We start from the raw sequence: 12,745 nt of genomic DNA, 5'->3' as shown, positions 1-12,745 counted from the left end.
TAGAAAAATACACCACCATCACCACGCACACACGCACACACAAAAGTATTTTTCTTTTATTCTTCTTTAAATAAACAAAACAAACAAACAAAAAGCAAACACTCAAAAAGCATAACAACAGCAGAAAGGAATCAACAAACACCGGAAAGGAATTGCTCTGAAAAAGGAGAGAAGGAAACTGATGATTTGTGATACTTCATACTTCACATCAATGAACAAACTGAACCAGACTTTAGGAAGTTGGCTCTGGGGGAGGGTGCTTTCTTGGCTGCAGACAACCCCCTTGGCAGCCAAAGGATGTCACTTGGCTTCCAGGACATGCAAAAGATCTGCTTCCATTTTTACACCTTCAGCTATGCAGCTCGTCAGCTAACATTTCATGGTGTAGGTATTGCCATTTGGGCAATGCCACTTTTTACTGGTCCTCTGTGACTTTCCCACTTTCTGCATTAATATGAAACTGAGCTATTCATGTATTAGGTGTTTTTGTGTGTGTGTGTATTTAGACTTAGGGGACTGCTTGTGAAAAAATACTTTAACGGATTCAAATGTCTTGTAGTAATGAGCATGAAAAGCTACTTGCTTTCATGGTTACTTTATATAAGCACATCTTACATGTCAGGAATAAAGTAAACTATGTATATTCCTTTTATATTTAAATTCTGTAGACAAATCTACTCTAGGCTGCATTTCAATGGAAATTCTAGGCTGACTTCTACGAGTTAGATGGAGGAATAAGAATTGTGGAATAATCACTAAGAAGGAAGAGCAGAATGAAGATCAAAAAAAAAGAAAAAAAAAAAAAAAGAAAAAAGTTTACCAGGATGGCTTTTTGCAGAGGTTACTTTTTTCATTGATCTGACTTGTGACTTTTGCCCTCTTACACCTGGCTAGTACGAACCAACAGCACACTGAGTAGAAGATGCAGTCTAAAGCTAAATCTACCTCCTTAAGTGTGTGCTTAAATGACCCAGTAGAGAGACTTGTACCAGCTCTCAACTCTGCTCCACTGTACCTTAATTAGCAATGGATTGTTTCAATGTCTGGTTTGGTTTTCATAGGTCATTTGAGAGTAGAATTTTTTCTAAGAGTCATAGCAAAATAAATAAATATACTTTAAAATGACTCAACATTTGCCTCCCCTTTAACTCTCCTGCAACTTATTTTAGCTTATAGGAAGAAAAAAAAAATGTTTGGCTGCCTTACAGATTTACAGTGTTGTTAATGATGATATATTTATATTCTAAATGCTAGTACTAATATTTTGGAAAAAATATTCTTAGTTTTAAAACTTTAGGTCATTTTGTATGACTGGTCTGTCACCTTTCTTTGGTGCTTATTAAGAAAGCTCTATGGAGCTTTCTCTATGTCTTCGAAAGACTAGGCTGTATTTCTGGACTTTAGAACATGTCCTTAATAGTTCCTGCCTCTGGACAGATTAGATGAAAATGTCTTGCTCAACATGATCAGTTGTATTTGTAAAGAAAAGCAAATAAAACCACTCTGAGAAAAATACATGTTCTGAGAACTCAATGCTCTCTGGAAAATCATTGTAATAGCCTTTATCAATGAAAGTATTTCAGCTACAAGGCTAAAGACTAATGTGTGTTTCTTGATTTTCCTTCTGTTGTACAGGACATTGCTCTTGTCATTGAGAATGCTAGCAGTTTGGCAGGACTACGAAATAATAGTGGAAGATCTATTTACCTACACCTACAAAAAACACATTAGGTTATTCAAACAGATCAAAGCACCCAAGAGGAAGGATGGGGACAGAGAATAAAGCCAGTGATGATAAAGCAACATGGAGATTTCTTATGAGTTTCAGTATTTTTAGAACAGAAATGGGAATAAGTGACTAACTTGTTTGATCTTTTGGGAGAGACTGAAGAGGAACGACCACCAACAGGCCAGGAAACCCACCCAAAGTAGATCCTCTTGGCTGCTGTCATAAACCCTTTGGAAAGAGAATTTGCTCACAGGTATGGGGACTCTGTAACCAGGAGAAGTCTAAGGACTGATATTCTAAAATTAAAGGCTCTTTGAAATTCAGAGACAGCAATACTGGATTTTCTGAGATGGGGTGAGGAACTTACATTCAAAACATTCTTTGTGTGCGTAAAGTACTATTATAGAGAATCACTTTGACTGAAATACAAATACAAGGTAATTAAGTATATGCATACATGCTGATGTAGGTTTGTGAGGCTTTTTGTTTGATTATGTGGATTTTAAATCGCTTTCTGAAATAAAGGTCCTACAGATGAGTAAACTGCATTTAATCTTTCTTACGCTGTCTGGAAATCTTTTTCTTGCAAATGGTTGGAATATCAGTTAGTGTCTCAAAAATCCAAGACAATTTTTTGCTTGTTCTTACACAGCTATGCAGAAACTAACACACTCTATATGCAAAGAGATCTCATTTCAGACTTCAAACAAAAACCAGAAGTAGGTGTCAGCTTCTGCTTGCCCATACAGCTTCTGGAAGTAAATGTGATTATTTGAAACAACCATGAAAGAAAACATATATATTAAGTGTATGGTGATTTCTTTCTTGTTATTTAGATGACATCTTTTCCTTAATTCCCTGAAGACTTCTGCTCCATAAATAGTCAGCTACTGAGCGCTAATGGAATTAATCAGAATTTATCAGCATGTTTAAAGAAAACAATTTTAGATGCCTGCCCATATTTGAATGGCCAAGTATTAAACAAGTAGTGGAAAACTGTACTGTTGGCTCCAGAAGGGCTGCAATATGGGCTGAAATGAAGCAAAGAAAAGGCTAAGATAAATTGCAAGACTATGGTGTAACTGCTCACAAAATGAATTATCTTTTTTGTTGCTTGGAGGATTTAAAATTAAACTGAAACAAAGATGTGCAATGCAGGACAATTCTTCATCAAAAGATTGTTTCAGACCACCTTTTAGGTTTTTGTCTTCATCTTTTATGATTTCTGTGTTGTATCTGTAGGGGAAAGCAACAGACAGATGAAGCTGAAGGCAGAAAGATGAGTCAGAGGCTGCTATGGGCTGTGTCAGTAGAACAAGGGGGAAGTTAAATGAAATTTGGTGACAGGACATCCAGAAGCTGACTGTTGCTATAAGCAATTTATAATTAGCATATAGAACTGACTGCTAGATAAATTCACTGAAAGTAAGAACAAGCTGGAGTGAGCTCAAGAGAGAAACAGGCAGCAGGCTGGGGGATGATTGCCACTTCTCCCAGTGGATAGACAGGAAGGGAGGCAGGGAGGGAAGGAACAAAATAGCTAGAAAGGAACTTATCTTAGAACTTCTGTAGCACTTCAGATGAATTGTTTAAAGAAGCAGAAACTGGCCTCTTTATTTGATATGGTAATTTTGGAGCTCCATGTTCTGGGACATTCAGTCAACTCTGATGACTGACTAAGATTAAGGACTAGCTAGCATCACAGAAACTTAATCAGCCCAGAAATACTGCCATAGCTCCTAGGAGAAACACAGCCCTCTGTGATAAACTGTGCTGGCTGAAGAGCTATTTTGTCAATGCAAGATGCATCCATGCAGGGTGTTTGCTAGTGCAGCAATCTTGCTGTTTGATTCCTTCCTAACAATTGTCTTTGCAAAGACAGCAGAATTTTGTAACTGTATTTGTCCTAAGAAGGAATGTACTTCAGTGCAACAGCAGTGACCCAAGACAAGCAGTACTGCAGGAAGGAAAGTTCTGCTAGTGATCCAGGTCCAGAGTGGTGCCCATGTAATACATGAACAATGTTTGGTAACGCTGCCATTTTGCAGAAGATTATCAAAAATAATTAATAGAGAGAACTATTGGTGACTTCACCTAAAGATATAGTTGTTTTAGAGCTGCAAGAAAAGAGAGATCTGTGCCTTCATTTCAGAAATGCAAGTTGTGTAATGCATTTTAATTTAATGCAAAAATCTCTCTGAAAAATACAGTATGGTAGAGAAAAAAATGAATAAACATAAGAAGGCTGTTCCAGCTTAGCACAGAAAATAAAAAACAGTCTTCACATGTTTCTTTTCCCTTTTTATTACCTTTCTTCTAAAAGCTTTCACAATAAATTGTAATTGCTCCAGGAAATAAAGATGCTGTTTTTCTTTCTGGACAATAACTTATTTAAAGAATTTCAAGAGCATCTTAAAAGTTACAACAAATAACACTGCTTGAGAAATATAAAGTATTTCTAAAGGATTTCTGTATGGTACACATTTTGTTTGAAAGCAGTTTATCTGAATTTCAATATCCTCCAACCAGATTATATTTTATTCCTATTATTTTCTCAGTTTACATTATATTCTCCATTCTACTGGTAAAGCTTGCACGCCTACGTGCAAATGCCTGGGTATTTTCCAGTTACTATTAAACAAGTTCAGCACTTACTGTGACAAAGAGGGCAGTATCTTTGCATCTGAGGGTTATTTTTTGCAAGTATTTGGAAATGGTTGAATGCATGTTAACATCTTGCATGAACCTGGTACCTTTCAGACATGCTGATTGTCTGAGAGAGTAAGTTAGTGGGTGAGCTGAGTCATCAAATGGGCTGGCTTCTACCTTTTCTCTGGAGGAGATAGAGAACAGCTGTTTGAAAAGTGATTACAGCCAAAAGTGCTGAGCACCTACCTTCTCCTGGGCTGATTTAGACACCACAGAGAAAGCTGAGCTGATGGTGGTGTTCCTGAGGGTACAGAGATAACAGGAAGGTGAGGCTCACAGATTTTTGCCTTGGTAACTGCTTGGATTAGGCTGCCTGCAAGAAAATGCTGTGTATTCAGTGGCTTCCTCAATAAGCAGATCAGTTAATGATTTGTTATGTGAAAAAATGTAATAATGCAGAGATTGGTAAGTGTGGAAAGGCACAGCTGAGCGTGTGGTTATAGGTCAAGAGCTGTACAGTTTTGTCTAATTGTAGACAGCCTTTTATTTTCAGCACTTACTGCAATTGGGCTACCCAGATGGCTAGATTTGGAATTATAGTTTTTTTCTGAAATATTTTACTTATTTTCTCCTCTCTTCTCAAAACTTTCAAGTGAGGGCACTTTTGTCTAACAGTTCTCTTATTTTATTGCTACTTGCTGACATTTACCACTTGGTTTAGCATTGTCCTCAGGTAAGGAGTAGGCTACCAGCATCACTTGTGCCAAGCCCAAAGCAAAACATTTGGCTTGCCAAAGTTTCCAGGAGCATGCTAAAAGATGCTACTTACACAGCAAAATGAATTTCTTCATTACCACCTTGACTTTCAGTTCTACATTTTTCTATTTGAACTGATTTTGCAAGGGAGGGTTAAATCTTCAAAGGAGTCTTGGGTGTAGTCTTTTCACTAATTACCTTTATTGTAAACTGTCTTCATTATGAGTGGGCTTGTAAAAAAAAAAAAAAAAAAAAAAAAAAAGGCTTAAAATGAAAAGGAATCTCTCTGTAAGACCAATGAAGAGGATTCAGAAAGCATGTTCCTTGTTCATCTGGACTGAGGGCTGCAATATCTGTGGCTGTTGGTGTTTGGGAATAAGGATGATAAGATGTGGTCTTGTATTGTATTGCAAAATTACATCCCCAGCATGCCTGTGCTCTGTAGCAGACTGTGAGGAGTGGAGTTGGAGATCCAGAGAACCCCTTCTACCCTTCTTTTCTTTTCTCCAGCTGTTTTTTTGGGGGTATTCCTGGTTCTAAAGCACCTTGGACAGTGCCTATAATGGCACTGTGTCAGCAGGTGGTTTTGTGGCTTGAAGGTGGAAAAACTTCCACAACCATCTCTGTGGAGATAGCCTACATAAGAGACTGAGGACACAGCTCTTCTAACAAGCTCTTGCTTAGACATCTTACAGGGAATTACTTCCAGAGAGCATTAACAGAAAGTGGCCTGCTAATGGCAGAGCTTTGCCATGCTGCTCACAAGGCACTCACATTGAGCGTGCCTTGCTCATTATCCCCCCAAAACACATGCTGTGTGAAGGGCTCCTGCCAGGCACTGAGGGCAATGGTTAATCACGGAGAGGAGTGTTGCCATCCAAATCATATTTCGCGGTCCTTCCTTTCTTCACGTGGACAAAAATCTGTGCCTAATAAGGTCTATAGCTGGTAGTGATGTACCTTCATCACTGCATTTGAAAAATACGGTGTTGCCTAACAAGAATACATGGGGGTGTTAGGTGAGGAAGGGGGCTTGATGATGAAGGCAGCATGCTTCTCCATCTCTGTTTGTCTAAGCATAGTGTCCAGTAGCAGGAAGGAAAACACCTCTTGGGCTTGGCTTTTCCTGCAGGCAGCAGGTTGTGCTGGAGCAAAAAGGGACAGCCACCTCCTTAAAGAGGTTTCTGTGCTCCAGATAAGACTTCAGCTTTCAGCTCAGGCTAGGAGATCTACCCAGGTAGGTAAGTTATGCTGGGTATTTCATGCAGCACACCTGTGCTCCATCACATTTGAAATGCAACGGGGGGGGGGGGGGGAGGATAATTTACTTTTGGGCTTTTCCAACATTCACCTTCCTTAAAAAAAAAAAAATAGAAAAATTGTCACACAAAATGAAGATCAAATGCTAAATGTTCGTGTGCTTTGATTCTCACTTCCTAGTGAACAAAAAATACTGATTTATTTTTTCCCTCTTCCAAAAGGTTTAATGCTTTTTTTTTTTTTTTTTTAAAAGTAAAACACTAACGCTTAGCACTGACTTTTAGCACTACTGTAAGTCTTCGCAGGCCATCATAGTTCTTTGCCTTTCAGAAAACGCTAAATTCTATCTGCAATGAAGTAGAATGCTAAGTTCTACCTTGTACTGCTAAATTTATAATATCTCAGGAAGAAAAAACAAGACCAGCATGTACCACTTTAATGGGGTTATATTTGCGGAGTTGTGCTGCCTTGTATTTAGCATAAAGTTCCTGAAACCAGATTCCCTGGCTTTGGGGTTGCTATCACAAGTAGTCACTTTGTGAGCCCCCTGAGTCTGTGTGAAAGGGCTTTACAGCCAGGAGGCTCTAGAAAAGAAGGGTGTCTTCTCTCGGGAGTCTGAGCCATTTCTAAATGAGAAGCAAACACATTCCAGGCTTTTTTGCTTCTGGAGAAATGGCACTAATTCTTAGACTCATTCCGCTTTGGGATTTTTGTTTTAACAAGAAGTCTCTTTTCAGCAGAGTGAGCAGTCCTGCTCAGTGCCACAGCTGCTCAGCCCACATCTGGGAAATAAGGAGCCAGGTGGGGAAACATTTGCTTTATGGCTTCTGCCAGGACTCAGATCAGGTCCAAGCACCATCATTGCCAAAGGTGAGTAAGCCCTGAGAGGCAGAACAATTTATCATGAAAATACTGTAAGCAAGTAATAAGCGATTTCAGACATCAGTCTTTGGTTCTAGACTATTCAACCTGCTAGCAGTCATAAACAATACTGTATTAATTTATCACACAGAGTAAGGCAAGCCTGGCTTATTGACTGTATTAGCCATGCTACTGTCAGATTGTAATGTCATTGTGAGACAATTTTTAAAATAAAAATAATAATCTGTTTAGTTACTTTAAGTAATATTTATTGCTTAAAAATATTATCCTAAGGAAAAGGAACTTAGATTTTTTTTTTTCACCATACTTGCTTGGGTTAGCATGAAAGGTGTTTTAAGAACCAATTAATAATTACTCAGTTTCCCAACATCTATTTATAATTTAATTACTTGAAGGTGTGCAGCCTATCATGCACTTTTCACTGCTATATCTTTCAAAATGCTGAATGGTTGTACTCTCTCCAGGATGGGAAACCCCCTTTCTAGAATCATTGCTTGCAGGATATCTCTTCTACAACCTTCACACTTTTTTCTCAATTCATTATAATCATGTTAAGTAATGATTAAAATAAAATACAGCATTCACGGTGCTCAAAATAGAGCATATCTTCTTTTTTAAAGAAGAGTGGAAAGAAAAGGTGACTGCTGTGGTCCACTTTGCAGTATGTCAGTCATATATGCTTCGCAAAACCACATCTGTATAATCCACCTGTATAATGCTTGTTATCAGAGTTTCAAAATGAAACTGTCACCAGAACAGATCAGTGCAATCATTTTAAAAGTAATCCTACACAATTCTACCTACTACACAGGGGAACATCAGCTTAACTTGTAATTAAATAAGATTTCTCTAGGGAGACCTTAGATGTGGCCTGTCAGTTCCTCAGAAAACTGCAGCAATTATTGACCTCATTTTGCCTTTCCTCTTAACAATCAGTTTTAAAAATGACCTGAGGTGGAGCATGATTCCTGACAGTGGCAAGGCTGTATGACTGTGAGGGAATAAACTAAAAGGAAATGAGTCAAAAATGAAAGCATAAAAGAAATTCTGCCTCCCCCTTTATGCCTGAGTGAATAAGTTGCTTTCTTAGGCGATAGTACCAGCACTTTGGAACTGGCCCTGGCTTGAATAAGAGAAAGTTTCCCTTGGAGCAGGAAAGTCTTTAAGTTACAAGCAAAGAGCCACAAAGATTTTTTTATTTTATTTTTTTTTTTACAGAGAGGATAATTCTGTTAAAGTTGCTTCCTTATTACTCCCTTGGCTTTACAAGGGACTGAAGATGGATCAGTATCAGAATTCACTTTATGTCAGTAATATGAAAGCCTATACAGTCCAGTGTATCTGCTTCCAAACAGCTAGACGTAATAATAAATGATGCCTAACCAAGCTACTTAATGAAGAGGTAGCATGTCACTTTGTGTTGTATAAGAGCAATCTAGACAGTTGCACTTTAAGAAGCACAGGAAAATAATTTAATTCTACCGGAGCAAGGAGGGCTTTGATTAACCACGTTGGTTTGCTTTTTTGTTTTTAGAACAGCTTCTGCTCCACATATGCCGCATACCTTATTATCAAGATTTTGCAGTGAAAAGCCAGCAGCCCAAATTTAGAGCCATACAATGAATAAATACGATGGGGACAGGTAGTAAGTGGAATGGTACGGAAAAATTATAGTAAAAAGCTTACAAGGCAGCTCATTTTTGGGGGGGCATGCCACATCATGACAACTTTGTCCTCCTCACTAACTTCAGATTTTGTCACTACTGAGAAGATTATTTTGTACGTTACTATAATGCATGTAGGGCTTTTATTTTTTTGTACTTGGCATGTGTTTGGACCCTTCTCTGGAGAAAGCAAAAGTGACAGACAACATGTTCCTGCTAGCACTGTAAATATCTTTTTTGCAGTTTTCCACTGTAACAAACCGTAAGATTGAGGATGAATAGCAGATCCTAAGTCTGTCTGCAGGATCTCATGGCTAGCTGGACAAGAAACCTTTTTTTTTTAAAAAAAAAAAAAAAAAGCTTCAGTTTTCCCACAGTCCTGGCAGCCCAGTGAGACAAAGGGTACTCTATGCCTGAGAAGTAGGCTTCTTGGTTGCTGTCCCAGATGTCTGCAATGTAACTCCATGTCCCCACGACAGGGATTAATGTGCAAGGGACTGCCTGCCCCTCCTGTTGCAGGCAGGGAGGATCAAAAAAGGATTTTCTAAAATGTGTTCCCTGAGCAGGGTTCTCCAGTACCGAAGGGTTTTGCCTGGCTTCCTTCAGCAGCTCGTTCCAGTGCTGCAGGGCGTCTGCCTAGCAGAGGTGTGAGGGGTGAACACATCAGGAGAACTTGAAATCCCCTGTGGTTTGAAATTCTCATTCCTCAGTACAAGCTTAAAAGATGGCCTGTGGGGTTCTCTCTTTAAAATCATTATATGAAAAAACTTAAGATTTTTATATATATAAATCTTACATTCCTTGACAGACAATTGTTAGTAGCCCTTTAGAAAACTGCAAGTCAGAAACTCAACCAGTAAAATGTTAACTATTAATTAATTGCTTAATTAAGACTTTTTTTCCTGTAATACTAATTCCTTTTATAGGCACACTTTTGGTATGGACAGCAGTGGCAGAAGACTAAATACAGCCTGTGAAGCACATAACAAAAATCAAAGTCTGAGAGCTGTTGGAAAAACTGACAGCTATATGCATGCATGTATGTATGTAAGTAATACCTGTTTCAACCTAAATCAGCAAGGAATTCACCTTCTCAGGATATAGAGGGTAAAACATACTTCTTATGTACAGTACCTTTAGCATTACATATATTAGAAAATGAATGAAAGAAAGCACATTTTGTTTATAACATTTAATTCTGTACAGCATATACAGTCAATGTTTATGAATTTCTGGAGTTCACAACTATTTTTTCAAGCTATTCAAGTAATTTAAAGCTTTTATTGCTACTGAATGTGTACAGAATACTATTTTAAGTATATAAACTTCTAAGAGCAAATAGACAATTATAGCATAGGATACCTCAGACTTCTTGGCAGTGCAGGCTGTACAACTGCTATATGTCTCACTTAAAGTGCGCCAGTTAATTAAAAATGTGCAAATAGGAGCCCTTTGGTAACTGGGCTCATCCTTAGTTAAATTAAGCAAAACTCATGTGTGCAACCACACAGGACAGACCTGCAGCAAAGGGGCTGAGGGCAGTAATCTTGCCTACTAGCACAGCTGGAATTGGATCAGATGTTCATATACTTGGTTGGCCTTTGTAGTAACTACTCTAGTTACTATAGATCTCCCAAACTAAAGTCCCTCTGAGCTAATATGCTAAGTTCCTAACTGTTCTAGAGGTTAAAGTTAGGCTTTCAAACTTTTTACTGCCACAGTAAAACTAGAATTATATTTTTTTAAAAATACCTGTAAATCAAGATTATCACTGACCTCTGTAAGTCAGAAAACCCCAAAAAACATGTCTACAGTAATACCTGTACACTTGCTTTGTTTCTCAAACCCCTTAATAGCTTTATTGTCAGGGTTAAACTAGACACAGAGATGAAATCTACTCAGTTTTATTTCCTTTGTGGAAAACTGTATACATACAGTCAGACCGGGATAACTTCCCAAAGGCAAAATGCATTAAAAGTATTGAATTATACATTGTATTCACCAGGAAATACTCACATTTTCCTGCCATATAGGAGCAGACCTGAAAGAAGCAGGAGACCTAAGAGGGGGATGGCACATTGCATAACTATCCCATCACTTTGGGGGTAAATGCTGTGCTGGCCACTGAGTGCCACCAAGACTGTCAGAGCTCCACATGGGCATACTGGTCCACTTGGCCTGACTCATTAGGCCCACTGCCAGGAGTGCAGTCTTCATACTTTGATTTCTCTTCAAAATTTGTAATGAAGGAATCTGGCAGAATAGCTTAGTGGTGCAGGGTAACTCGTGGCAGTGTCTTTAGCTACAGGTGCTTTAATTGGTGGCCTTGGAGAAATGGCAGAACTGTGCCAGCTGTAAGAAATCAACCAGTTTTCTTCCTTACTCAGAGCTTGGTTATAAGAAGGGTAAGGTACTGAAAAATGCTGGAGTGTGGGAGGCTGAGAATAAAAGAGATTTGTTCTGTATGGGGATAAAAATGCCACAATGTGTTCTTTCCATTCTTCTCAGAGGCTGGTACAACCGGCCTTGTTGTAGCTTGTTTTAACCACATCCTTAGCAGTGACAACACTCAACTCACAAGTTTGTTCGTACTTTGGGTGAAGGAAATCTGATTTAGTTTATCTGCCCACTAGAGAAATGGGTTGTTCTTGTTCAGCAGTCATTTGCGAAGCTACTGCCTGACAAGTTGCTGCCCAATAGCACAGACCCTTTCCTGAATGATTTATAGGGATGTAAGTGGAAGAAGGGGAAGGCAAAGAGTGGAGAAGGAGGAGGTGTTTGTACTGTGCTGCCATGGACTAGAGTCTAGATCCAAGCTTCTACAGTTTCAGACTTAATCTTCCAACATGCACAAAGCCTTTCAATTTCACTTCTAGGTCATTACCCAAGTACAAAACCATCTAACTGCCGTGTAAGGAATCCAGGTACGTAACTGAGTACTGGAAACTTTACAGTTAGTTGTAAGTATAACTCACTCTGGAAGAGAAACCTGAGGTTTTAGGTCAAAGTGTCTGCTTATAAAACTAAAATCTATACATTGAACTTAAAATCATACAGATTTTAAGCTTATGAGTTTAACAGACATCTTCTAATTTTAATCTTCTAATTGTTCCTTGTAGCCTTGGGTCCCTTAACTGTTAAGTACAGATGAGGTTCAGTGCTGCCCTGTTGTGGCAGGTAGCTGTCCAGAGGAAAAAGGAGTTGCTGGCAAGGTCAGCCCAAACTGAGACCTGATATACATCACAGGCACCGATCAAGCCTCTGGTACTAGTTTCCAGAAAATGAATATCCTCATGAGCTCAACTTTCCAACACGTGAAGTAGATGCTCCAAACCTCTCTAGTTTTACTGTTACTTCAAAGGAGGGGAAGCATCGCTCCTTATTTTACATTAAATGTGGGTTGCTGGGAATAACTTTTTGAAGTTCTTAGAAGTAAATGTAATAAATGTATTCACATTAGGCGACAAATTAGAAGTAGCATTGATGGTAACTAGAGCTGTTGCAGATGATTTAAGTATCACTACATCTATCCTTAAAGATGGAGAAAATGGGAAGTTGCCTACCCTAGAAAAAAAGGAGGTGGGGTGTTGGAATGCAAACTAAACACAGAAAAAAATTATTTGTCAAAAGAATATGTCTGACAGAAGTGGAAAAGGTAATGATGATAAATCTAACTAAATATCACAGTATCAAGGGATTACAGAAAAAAAAAAGGAAACAGAAGACATGCATTTCACCTAGAAACACCAGCAAGAAACATACATCTCTGTGTGGAATTTGTACGTGCAGTGGGGTAGCAAATGTG

The 12,745-nt window shown here is 38.6% G+C and overlaps 1 protein-coding gene and 1 long non-coding RNA gene across 12 annotated transcripts in view; one reads left to right on the top strand and one right to left on the bottom strand.

Annotated features, from left to right (window-relative positions):
• ELOVL2 (ELOVL fatty acid elongase 2) overlaps nt 1-12,745 on the bottom strand; it is a 47,926-nt gene that overhangs the window by 26,683 nt on the left and 8,498 nt on the right. Inside the window, exon 1 of one of the 2 annotated variants that reach the window (XM_035316684.1) lies at nt 5,208-5,227. The exons of the other annotated variant lie outside the window; for it this stretch is intronic. The gene's annotated coding sequence lies outside the window, so the exon portion shown is untranslated. Of the gene's footprint in view, nt 1-5,207; nt 5,228-12,745 lie in introns of those variants that run through there. 2 annotated transcript variants of the gene reach the window in all.
• On the top strand, nt 4,577-11,093 carry LOC118161386. 10 transcript variants are annotated; one of them, XR_004747989.1, is made up of 6 exons: nt 4,747-4,881; nt 6,267-6,371; nt 6,991-6,993; nt 7,137-7,264; nt 9,867-9,979; nt 10,974-11,093. It is a non-coding gene; the product is annotated as an uncharacterized LOC118161386 (long non-coding RNA). The 10 variants fall into 10 exon arrangements; XR_004747985.1 differs by having other exon boundaries at nt 6,267-6,375; XR_004747991.1 differs by lacking the exon at nt 4,747-4,881 and adding an exon at nt 6,024-6,153 and having other exon boundaries at nt 6,267-6,375.

Source organism: Oxyura jamaicensis, chromosome 2, assembly GCF_011077185.1.
Source record: "Oxyura jamaicensis isolate SHBP4307 breed ruddy duck chromosome 2, BPBGC_Ojam_1.0, whole genome shotgun sequence".
Classification (NCBI taxonomy): domain Eukaryota; kingdom Metazoa; phylum Chordata; class Aves; order Anseriformes; family Anatidae; genus Oxyura; species Oxyura jamaicensis.
The sequence above is the reverse complement of the archived record's forward strand: the minus strand, read 5'-3'. Positions and strand labels throughout refer to the sequence as shown.